General features: G+C 45.9%; 1 long non-coding RNA gene across 1 annotated transcript; it reads right to left on the reverse strand.

Annotated features, from left to right (window-relative positions):
* Positions 1-1,237: 1,237 nt before the first annotated feature.
* On the reverse strand, positions 1,238-11,905 carry LOC136636906 (uncharacterized). The gene is made up of 2 exons (XR_010793570.1): positions 11,720-11,905; positions 1,238-1,622 (listed from the first exon to the last, which is right to left on the reverse strand). It is a non-coding gene; the product is annotated as an uncharacterized lncRNA (long non-coding RNA).
* Between the last annotated feature and the right edge of the window lie 325 nt (positions 11,906-12,230).

Below are 12,230 nucleotides of genomic sequence, written 5' to 3' on the forward strand. Positions count from 1 at the left end.
GGAACCAGGAATCATGCAGTCCTGCCCTTGCTGCTTAGACAGGACTTCATACTCAAAACCCTGCCCGGAAGAATAAGGATCGGTAATCTCTCCTTCAGCCTGAAATGACACGCAGGAGGAGTGCTGGGTATTTAATATCCCACTGGGTAACAGGGAGACTTTTCAGGGCAGGGGAGGATGGGGAAAGGGTGGAACTAGGTGGAGGGAGGGAGGGCCAATGGGCAGATTAGACCTGGGAGAGGGGTGGGGATAGCAGTAGATGCTGCTGCTGAATCCTATGCCCCCTCCCAAACCACCCAACATGGTCTCCTTGGTTCTGCACCCACTAAATAGGGTCTGAGGAGACCCATTAGGGCCAGTGGAGTTTGACACGGGGTAAGGGAACCTCCAGAGACTCTGGAGGCTGCTCTGGCCCCACGGGATACAGCAGCTATCATTTCTGCACCATTGTACCTCACAGTGCTGGAGCAGTTTAGGATTGGGTTGTCCATCTCTACTGATCTTCTAAGCAAAGTACCTGAAAGTAAATATGCCTTTTCTTCTTTGCCTATATTTTTAAATAAAGTATCTTATTTTGTAAAGCTCAGTGTCATCGTTCAAGTATTCTGAAACGGCAACATTTGTACCAGATCCCTATTTTTGGAACATCCCAGCAGCAAGCTTATTTGAAAAACAGAAAAATTCATGCTATATCGAGGTTTTCTAATCAGAATTGCTACTCAGTGAGGCAACAAGCTGCCTCATGATGTCCCCTAACTTCAAATGGTTCAAGAAAGAAACTGCACAACCATTTGCTAAGGCTACTTTAGAGTTTCCTGGGTGCGTGGGTGAGTGTGTTTACACATTTCCAATCTGAATGTTCTAGCAGTTTGTTATAATGAAAAAGGGCAATCTTCACATATGTTTGCTTCCACTACATTACAATCACTACTTTAAAGAGGGTGAGAATAGAAAGAAAACTCTTAACAAAAGCAGTTAGCTGTGCTCTCAAGCTTCTGTTCTCAGCTTTCATCTTGTACAGACCTGGTACAGAAGATTGCAGACATGGTTCTTTGAAGAGAGTCCCTTATTAAAGGCTTTGGTATGCTTCAAAGTCACATATCCCATAACTGTGTTAATTCAAAAACTTTTTATCATTTCCTTAATACAGCCTAAACAAAAAATATTGTTCAATATGTAGAAAGAAGCTGTTAGAAAATTATATTGCCAGAGAATGCATCACCAAGTCAAGCACATCTCACAAAGCACAGAGTGGTTTAATCGAGGTACACATCCGTACATTCCTGCTGCATATCTATTTTGGTATCAGAATGGCATTTTTACAACCAGTCACTCAATGCAACAGAGATGTCCAAAAACTCCAACACTACTAAATTATATTTGCAGAGATCTCTGCTGTGATCAATCAGCACATGACAACTGTGCATCAGCCACTTTGAGATCCCATTTGTCTGCTTGTGGTGGACGCAACACAGGTGGTGCAATCTGTCTTCTATGCACTGTGTTCTCAGCATAGGAGACTCCACACAACCTTGTACCTGGGATTGCATCCGGAGGTTCTGTTTGCATACATCAGGGGTGTCCAAACTTTTTGGCAGGAGGGCCACATCATCTCTTTGACACTGTGTCGGGAGCGAAGAAAAAAAGAGTTAATTTACATTTCAAATTTGAATAAATTTGCATATATTTACATAATGAATATATTTGAGATGAAACTTATATGAATGATTGAAGGTCTTGCAATAGCTCAAGGCCTATAAAAGGCCTTGCACAAAGCAAGGCTGACCTTTCCTTTGCTGCCACTGCTGCATCACAGGCATGAAAAAGCAAGCAGCGGAGGGAGCCCTTGTCCCACAGCTCACGAAAGAGGTCAAACAGTCGCCCTCATGCTGAGAGCAGTTGTGTCAGGCCAGCATGGGCTCCAGCAACTCTCTGAAGGGCCAAAGGCCCTTTGGAGACTGGGGGCTCTCTGTGGGTCAGATTGGAAGTCCCTGAGGACCCCAAAATAGCCCCCAGACCAGGGTTTGGGCACCTTTGGCATACATAGAAAAGCATGAATCAGAAGCATAAGGCATTCCCATGTGAGTATGGCTTTGGTCTACTGCTGTAAACTATGGATACAGGAGGAGGCTAACTGCTCATGGGACTTTGTGCATGTAATTGTGCATTTTCACTGTAATATTGAATCATTCATGGACAGAGGTTCTATGTTCCTGTATTGGAATCGAGGAAGATCTGGCGAGGAGGAGGGATGTGGTGTCAGCAGTGGCCCCTTTAAGGGTAAGGACTGGGCATTCAGCAGGGAGTGTGCTGCACAGCTGCAGCCACTTGAAGGCAATAGGGCCCTCAGGCATAAAAGCACCTGATGAAGGGAGAGTTGGGTGTGGGCAGTAGAAGGAAGAAAGTTTGAGGCACTAATGGCCTACTGATGGGTGAATGGACTTTGGAGACTGCTGGAAACACTGAGACTGGTGTTTGGCTGCCATGCCCAAGACCTGCTGAGGACCAAGGGGCTGCTGTAGTGGTGGGAGGCTGCTGGCAGGAGAAAGGACCTCTGCAGATTGAACAGGTGAGCTACCCTAGTGGTGGGGTCCAGCAGGACTGCAAGGCAGAAGTAGAGTCATTGTTGGGTAAAAAAAGGAGAGCTAACTAGCTAAAAGTGGGCATAGGTTCTCCAGGCAGAGGTTGGATTGGGAATCTGGCAAAACAATTCCCTAGGAACCAGGTTTCTAGATTTTGTCAGTTTCAAGAGAAAGGGAGTAAGTCAAGAAAACATAGGACAATAGTTAGACACAAACACCAGTGAAATGACAGTTTAAAGTATGTATTCAAAACCAGGACATTAAAAGTGTGATGAATCAAATTCTGCAAATGTATTTCTTTACAGCACATAGCGGACATCAGACACTGCAGGATTTCCAGTCTTAGGCTTACAATTTTCCAGTTAATGGCCTGATATCCTCTAAGTTCAGGGCAACATACAAGGTTCTTTCTCCCTGCTGTAGCCTCACAACAATTCTGTGAGGCTGAGAGCAGGATTGTTTAGGTTGAGAGGCTGATGGCTCAATCCTATTGGTGCTACTACCATTCCAACAGTGGTACATGCTTTATGGCACCACAAACACTGATCTGGAAACATACAGAGTGAAACATACCTCTGGGTTGCCCCCACAGATGACAAGGAGGACCCTGGGTGCAGTGGTGACAAAGAGGACTCTGTTGTTTGTGAGTTGGCAGGGGGTGTGGAATGGAGGTGTGTCAGAGGCAGGAGTGGCACCCAGCTTGAGCAACTTGTGCCATATGCTATCCCCTCCAAAGTCAGATGACATACCCCATTTGTCACCATGCTAGCAGCTAAAGAGCGGGTGCAGCTCCTGGGAGACTGAGTGACAGTTGTTGGGAATACCAAGGGGTAAGAGAAAATATATTCCCTTTCCCTTACCAAGCCTCTTGATCAGCCTGCAGCAGTCTGTTTTGGCATGGCTGCAAGCTCTTGCAGAGAAAAGGATCGGATTGGGCTGTGACTAACACAGGGTCACTCAGGCTGCAATCCTATACATACCTGAGAGTAAGCACCACTGAAGAAAATGTTTACTGCTGTGTAGACATGCATAGGATCATGTTTCAAATTTTGCTTAGCATCAGCAACTCTGATATACCATGTACCTTCTGACTATGCTGGGATGCATTATGCATTAACAATTCTCATGGTACTGTGACATGTTGATGGGTGACATACAACCCTAAAACAACTGCCATAGTGAGTTGTAATCCTGAAACATTATGTACTCTTTAACATCTTACAATAACTCTCCTGAACCAAACAAAACCAGCTCTCAAGTACAGGTGTGCCCCAGTATCTGTGGGGGTTCTGTTCAGAAACTCCCCAGTAAACTGAAACTGCAGATACCAGGAAATGCCCCCCTCCTCTGGAAGCGAGGGAAGCTCTACTCTCTTCACCACTGGAGGGTCCTCTAACCCCAGCTGAGATTACAAAAGTCTGGCTGCAGCCTCTGCTGGGCTCAGACAGAGTCTTACAATGAAAAAAAGGTGACTTCTGGTTTTTTCATAAAACCAGAAGTGACATTTTAAAAACCAGTCACTTTTTTTGTTGTAAGGCTCAGTCTGAGCCTGGCAGCGGATGGATGTGCATGGCCTCTGCTGGACTCACAGGACCCTCTGGAGGCAAGAGGATCTTTTGCTTTTAGAGGGGACCCTGCGGACCTGATGCATGGATAAGTGAATCTGAGGATATGGCCCTCCCTGTATGTTTCATTTCTTATGGATGTGGACCCTGGGACTGTTCCAACTGCATTTTAATTCAGAAGCTGCCTTGGGTTCTCTTTGGGAGAGAATCTGAGGATACTTAATTCTGATCATATGTGGCTCATGTGGTGGATTGGACTGCAAGTCTGTTTCCTTAAGGATCTTTACTCTTTTAACATATACTATTAAAATTGGACAGCGGGATCCAAATTAGCCACTGCTATCCTTTTGTAGTGGAAAAAAATCCCAAAATTTTAATTCTGCAGTGAGTGTTTAAATCCTAATACCATCACCAAGTTTGCAGGGAGGTTTGTTCAAAGTAAATCTAGTTCTAATCAAAGTATCTGCTCCATAGCAAATTAAGGCCCATCTTTATTTTCCCCACTAAAATGAATGGTTTAGATTGGGGGGACGACGACAAGGAACTGCTTATTACAAAGTTCGACATCTTTCACACCTTCACTTTTCTTTGCACATCATAACTCTGTCAGCCGAACTGAACTACTGAACTGAAGTGAACTACTGTGTCAGCCACAGGCTTTTGTCTAAATTAATCCTGATGATTAGTCCTCTGATTAGTCCTGTTGATAGTATGACTGGGTTTTTTTTACAACCTTTATGTTTTGCATCACTTTTGAATTTTGCACAAGTAGTGCAGTCAGCCAAGAAAGACTAGAGCAGTAAGAGTCAACGACTTCTCATACATTACTTTATTACTTTGGCTCTTTACGAAAAAACTATACTGTGACACTTCCCATGATGTTTAGTTTGAAAATCTCAAAATGAAAAAGAGCTGTCATTTCCACTTGCTTTATGATTCTACAGCCTAATCCTGTGCAGAATTAACTTCAAATTTGCATGGAATAAGGCTTTTTAACTATAGTGCCTCCTTACAAAAGGAACATAAGTAGTAGGACATTCTCCCTAATCCTGTGTCCTTCAGTCATTTATTTGGTCACTTTGCATTCAATGTTATTCACTCTCAGCTCCCCTGTCCCAGAACACTGTTTACATCACAACTGTCCTAGTAACAGTGGGAGTGCTTCTGCAAACAGATCAGCAGCTGTTTTTGAAGTCATCTAGGTCATCATTCCACGTATGTTTAGTCTATTGCCAAGCTGTCCTTGGCATAGTCCCACAGCCATAATCTCACCTTTATTTTTCTAGCAGGCATAAAATAAAAACAGGATGCCATGTAGGAGTAGGGCAATTTGCTTCACTTCTCTCTCTTACTAATGCCAATGCACTGCCAGTGACAGAGACAGAAAAGGCAGCCTTACTATCAGTCTCGGCAGCCCGTTTCACAACCCTGGAAGTTCATTCATGACTGGCTTACAGTGCAAATCCCATACCTGTTTACTCAGAAGTCTCACTGAATTCTCCCAGGAAAGTGCATACACTTTTGCAGGCATATGATCTCTGCCACTGAAAGATTTTCTGAACTGAAACCATTGCAGATGCTCACCCAATAGTTTACTGGAAACCAGTTGTCTGTCTGTTGACTGACTGACAAGATCACTGTGCTTGCTCTGCACCAGCATTTCTCAACCAGTGGTACTTGATGTGGTGTCCAGTGGTACATGTGGGACCCCCAGACCCCTGCCACCTCACAGCAAAACCAGGAATGCATCACTACAAGCAGCAGGTCTGGCTCAGCAAGCAGAGTTCCAGCGTGTACATGCTCAGAAAAGCCCTCCTGTTCCCCCCAAACCTCTTACTGGTGTTTGTTATATTGTGCCTGGCCCCCCAATCTAGAAGTAGGTGGTGATGACATCATCCTCAGTTACTTCTGGTGGAACTTCTAATAGGTGGACCGTGTGAAGTGGTACAGTGGGGGACAAATGTTGAGAAACGCTGCTCTACACAATAGGAAGCCCATTCAACTCAGCAGGACTTATGCCTAGAATTGTAGCCCTAATGTTAGGAAGAATTACTTTTGGCTTTCAAGGAAATACAGGTCCAGCCTTATTATACAGATTTTTTTATATGTGGATTTGACTCAGCACAAATGGCCCCTGCAAATGAGAAGGAATCTGCTGATCCCTGGAGAAGGGGGAAAAATGCACCCCTTTAAAATCAGTTTAAAAAACTGCTTTTTACTGTTGCAGAGAGATAGTCATACAAATGATTATCAGTATAACCTAAGTATCTACAGATTCTTCTATCTCAAAGCTGATGAGAAGGGCCCTTTAAATTAAAGGAAAACAGTCATTTAATAATGCCAGAGAGGACAGCCCGCTGACAATCCATCAATCATTCTCCCTGCAGGCTTCACTCCTCCCTTCCCCCTGAGCACCTGAAAGAAGGCTAAATGGCAGCAATTATCACCTTCTCCATTCTTTCCCCCTTGATGGGGCTCCTGGTGAAGGGAGGGATTGCTGCCTCCTAGTGAAGCCTAAGTGCCTGGAGACAGACTGATTGCTTCTGTGTGCATTTCAAAAGGTCAACAAGGCTATTTTAAATCACTAAAACAAAGAAACTTTGTTTTTTAAATTGATTTGCTATAGTGAGTTTTTTTGCCATCCACTGAATTCTTGGAACTGAACCCTCTGAATAATGAGTCTCACCTGTATATAGTGAAATGGAAGCACGCAAGGGATGCCTGCTTGCTATAATCTAAAAATCAGAAACTATGTCATTTAACACATCAGCAGTAGTAGTAGTAGTAACTTTATTGTCATTGTGCTACAGCACAATGAAATTTATGCATCTCTGAGATACAAGCATAAATATATACTACAACTCCAACAATCACACTCTACACACTCACCCACTCATTCTATACAACATGCATCATAATATAAAAACAGTATAACAGACCATAATGCCCAGGAGCATGGTAACAACTATATCGCCTTATTCAACGCAATTATGGCTGTGGGATAAAAACTGTTCAGGAATCGTGTGGTGCATGCTCTAATAGTTCTGTATCGTCTACCCGAAGGCAACAGCTCAAAGAACTTATGAGCCAGATGGAAGGGGTCTCTCAGAATACTATGTGACTTCTGCAAACAGCAAGATGTATAGATGTCCTCCAAAGCTGGTAGATGAAGGTTGATGATGTGCTGCGCGATCTTAATTCTCTGCAGAGCTTTTTTGTCACCTGCAGAGCAATTTCCGATGCAGCACTCCATTCCTTCATGGACAACAACTCAAGCACACTTACCAGGGAGAAACGCACACTTCTTTTTATGAATAAGATTGTAATTTCATGCACATTCAGTTGGCTGTGCCATTCAACCCACTGGGCTTAGGGTTCAATTTTATCCAACTTTCCAGAGCCAGTGCAGTCACAATGCAGACCCAAAGTAAGGGAACATTCACTCACCTTGAGGAGTCGGTGGAGGGTCCTCACCTTGAGGAGGACCCTCCCCCACTGCAGGATGCAGCACACATCCTGTTGGCATGGCTGCACCAGTGCTAGAAAGTTGGATCGGGCTATATGATAATATGCTAAATACATGTTGGAAATGTAAAAGACAAGAAGGTTCTTTTTATCATGTGTGGTGGACCTGTGGCAAGGTGAAAAAATATTTGATCAAGATCCATATGTAGAAACAATTTTAAAAATAAAAAAAACAAATGAAACCAGAAGCCTTTTCGTTGGGTTTGATAGATGACTGTGTTGAAAAAACTTTGAAATGTTATTTTTATATATGACTATCTGCAACGCAACTACTTTACGCACAATCCCGGTCCAATTCTGGTTTTAATTTCAGTTCTGGTCGCCACACTTTTCCGCTGGTCCATGAGGAAGGGCTACAGCATTTGGGGCTCTTCAGCCCAGAAAAAAGGCACCTGGGTGTAGACATGATTGAGACATGCAAAATTATGCATGGGAAGGACAGAGTGGATAGAGAGACGCTCTTTACACTCTCACATCACACCAGAACCAGGGGACATCCACTAAAATTGAGTGTTGGGTGAGTTAGGACAGACAAAAGAAAATCTCTTTACTCAGCATGTGGTTGGTCTGTGGAACACCTTGCCACAGGATGAGGTGATGGCATCTGGCCTGGATGCCTTTAAGAGGGAACTGGACAAATTTCTGGAGGAAAAGTTCATTACGGGTTTGTCACCTAGGCCCAGCCCAGGAGGCCAGGAATCACCCCGGAGGTAAGGGCCTCCTCAGGAGTAGAACCTGAGCACTGTCAGGACTGGGGGCCCAGGCAAGACACTTCCCTGGGAGTAGGCCCTAGTGCCTCCTGGGAGCAGTTAGCCGCCACGTGGGCAGAAGGGGTGGGGCTGGACCAGAACAAGGCTAGCTTCATAAGAAGGCTGGACAGGCTAGAGAGAGGTTGCTCCTCTCCAGCTAGGAGAGGGATCGCAGAGGAGGCAGCCACCCCGGCCTTATTCAGCCAACCCAGGCTCCAAAGGGAACTCTGCTCACCTCACCCCTGGAGAGAAGGGCTGGGGCTGGGAACCACCCGACCCTAGACCCGCCTGGGGCCCGGGGTGTAAACCGGAGAGGCGAGGTTGTAACACCTAGGACCCCATATCAACTACCCCATTGGAGGCCAGCTGATCAGGGGGTGAGACCGGAGGTACAGGGGGCCCTCCTGAGGACAGCTAAGCTGACCCCCGACAACGGTACTGCAGCCCTCGGGAACCCATACCCCTTTCCGTCTGGCACCAGCTGGGAAGCCTGGCCAGAAACCTCAAGGGGTCAGGCAGGAGTGGGGAACGGGCATATTGTTTGCCGACGCCATAAGTCTATGTAAAACAAAGGGGCCTGTGATGTAACATGCCCCATGAATGTCAAGAGTTTAACCAGAGTAAATCATCTGTGCAAATCTGCTGTATCTGTCTCCCGTCCTTTCCGCCGATAACCGGCGCGCATTGTCCGGGTAAGCCCCCCATGCTCGGGCACACCCAAAGGGGCGGGATCTCTGCCTGCCATGGGCGTCACAGGGTTACAAGTCATGGTAGGTATATGCAAGCTCTTGGTTTTAGAGGCAGGCTGCCTCCGATTGCCAGATGCAGGAGAGGGCACTGGGGCGCAGGTTGTGTCTGTTGTCTTGTGTGCTCCCTGGGGCATTTGGTGGGTCACTGTGAGATACAAAAGTTGAACTAGGTGGGCCTTTGGCCTGATCCAGCAGGGCTTTTCTTATGTTCTTATGTACAATATTGGAAAACAACTGAAATGCAGATGGTTGAAGATTAGTGGATGAAGATCATGGACTTAGCAGAAATTAACACTTTTACTTAGAGAGAAGTCAGCAGTTATACTTACGAACAACTAGAAACCAGTCATTGACTTTCTGCATACTAGGGAAAAAAATGATGATTTCTGGATTTGAGGATTAGAGAGAAATAATATAAACGATAGAGAAGTCTAAATATCTAGCTGATAAGAAGAAAAGAATTTTATAAGAAATGCAGATGGAGACATATTTCTGAACATTCGGATTAGAATTCATAGCGAATTACGATACTTTCCATACTTACATGCAACTTAAAGGGTTATACATGCATGAAAATTTCTTTTCTTCTGTCTTTGTTTGTAGATTTTGTTCAGTTGTGACTTCAGTTTTATATATTGCATTCTGATTTTGTATATTTGTTATAAATAAATCAATATTAATACAAAAAAAGCAAGTTGGATAGGGTTAGGTTGTTAATCTTATCTAGTATTACGTTGCCCTACTAAATTAAAACATAAGAACCCTCCTGCTGGATCAGGCCTAGAGCCCATCTAGTCCAGCTTCCTGTATCTCACAGCAGCCCACCAGATGCCTCAGGGAGCACACAAGACCACAAGAAACTTGCATCTCACTGCCACTCCCCTGTATCTGGAATTCTATTTCCCCTCACACCCCCCAACGAAGATACCAGACTGCACTTGGGTTCAACTTGGGCCACTTTATTAAACACAAGTGGCCAATTTTTAAAACATGAAACCTACTGAACACACCTTCCCTCCCTTGTCAGTCTGAAGTAGGCAAAAACTGCCATCCACGGCCAAGCCAGATGACAGAAAAAATTTCCTACCAGGCCGTCATGATGAGCGATCAGCTAATCTCAGACTCAGGGTGACCAGATGTCATAACCGCAAAAGAGGACAAGACCCCCCCAAAATTTAGGACATCCAAGAAAAATGTATTTAAAAAACAAAAGCTAAAAACACTCATATAGGTGAGCAATGATTAATGAAGCTCCGGCCAGTGACAGCTTGTATATCCGATGGCTGCCGCAGGCTCCTGTCGACCCCACCACAGCCTCTGAAGCAGAGAAGAGCCGCACTTTCCTCACCTCTGGAGGCTTCACAATGTCAAACACTGCTTTATGACAGGGATGCTGGTTCTGTAAGTTGATTTCATGTGATTAATTTAAACACTATATTACTCATTAAATTTAAAACTATATTACATGTAATTTATCACATATAATTTATTAAATACAAGAAGCAGTTGTGGACCTGCCATTAAGCCCAATGGGGCAAATGCCCCAGGTGTGAGCCTCAAGGACCCCATGAAAGCCGCTCTGAGGCTCCCAAAGTGGTCAGAAACTGTGTTTCCGGTTTTCTGGAAGCACAGTTTATAGTGTTGGGGAACCTCCGAAAGACTTCCCTGATGCAGCCCTGGATCATGCAAGACACAGTGAGCCTCATGTGAGGGGGGGTGGTGGTGGTAGATTTTTGCATGGGGGTGGTGACAGCCCATGAGGGGGGGGTACCATTGTGGACCTTTGCCCCAGGACGTGGGGTTGGGGTAGTCCACCGATGACAAGATGGTTATGTGCTGCCTGCAGAGGCACTATAACAGAAAAGGAGGACATTTAAGTTCTTTTCCAGTATATGAGGCTGGAAAAGAGGATGTCTGGTCACCCTGCTTAGACTGTGCATACCCATCAGGACCTGGAACCTGTGATGGAGCTTTCCTCCAGAAATCTGATGAGACTTGAACGAACATAACCAGGCAGGGCAAAGCAGGGGGTCCTTTACTTCCTCTGCAAACAGTCAAGCCGGGCAAAGGCAAATTGTCTCCACATCCTCATGGAAACGTCTGCCAGGGAGAACCACAAGCAAGGAGGTGAATGGCCACAAGTCTTATCCTCCTCAAGCTGTGCTGGTAGGCAGAGAGAGGCAAAGAGCAGTCACTTGGCAGGTTCCCCTCATCTTCCAGGGAAGGAAATGAGAACCTCATTTCCTGTAGAGTCTCAAGTGCCATGAAAGCAGTTTCTGGCCTTTAACAAAAATACAAAATACTTAGTACATTTAAATACTTAAGGTTGCTGTCCTGGCCACACTTACCTGGGAGTAAGCACCACTGATTATAATGGGACTTACTTCTGAGTAGACTTGCCTAGTATTTGGTAATAAGGTTGCCATCCTAGCCACACTTACCTGGGAGTAAGCACCACTGAGTAAATGAGTAATTCCATTGAGTTCTAAGGCTGCTGTCCCAGCTACACTTACTTGGGAGTAAGAGCCACTCACTATAATGGGACTTACTTCTGAGTAGGGAACGCGTCAGTCTCAGTCTGGCACCAGCCAAGGGAAGGGAAGGGAGGGAAAAGAGCCCGGGGGAGGGGAGGTGGCGGAACCCTCCCCCTCAGTTGTAGACGCACAGTGACGACGACAACGCAGGCTCCCCTCAGCCAAGCCCCGACCGGAAGCGCCCTCAGGACCCGGAGAGGCCGGCCACCGCCCAGCCCGCGCGCACCCTTTCCCTCACGGCCGCCCTCGAGAGATGGGCGGGGCCAGCAGCACCTCCAACGGCCATCCAGAGCCGAGCTGACTCTCGTAAGGACCCAGTATAGCGGGGCTCTCTTCCGGCAAGCTGCGCTCTGTGCGGGAGGAGGCGACCAGAGCCATTTGAACCGAGTGGGCGTGGCTCTTCTAACTGAGCCTTCTTCCGATTGGCTGCGCTCGGTGAGGGGGTTGGGGGGGCGAGTAGAGTCTCCGGAACGGAGTGGGCGTGGCTCTTCCAACTAAGCTTTCTACTGATTGGCTGCGCTCTGTG

This window comes from Tiliqua scincoides, chromosome 1 (genome assembly GCF_035046505.1).
Source record: "Tiliqua scincoides isolate rTilSci1 chromosome 1, rTilSci1.hap2, whole genome shotgun sequence".
Lineage (NCBI taxonomy): Eukaryota > Metazoa > Chordata > Lepidosauria > Squamata > Scincidae > Tiliqua > Tiliqua scincoides.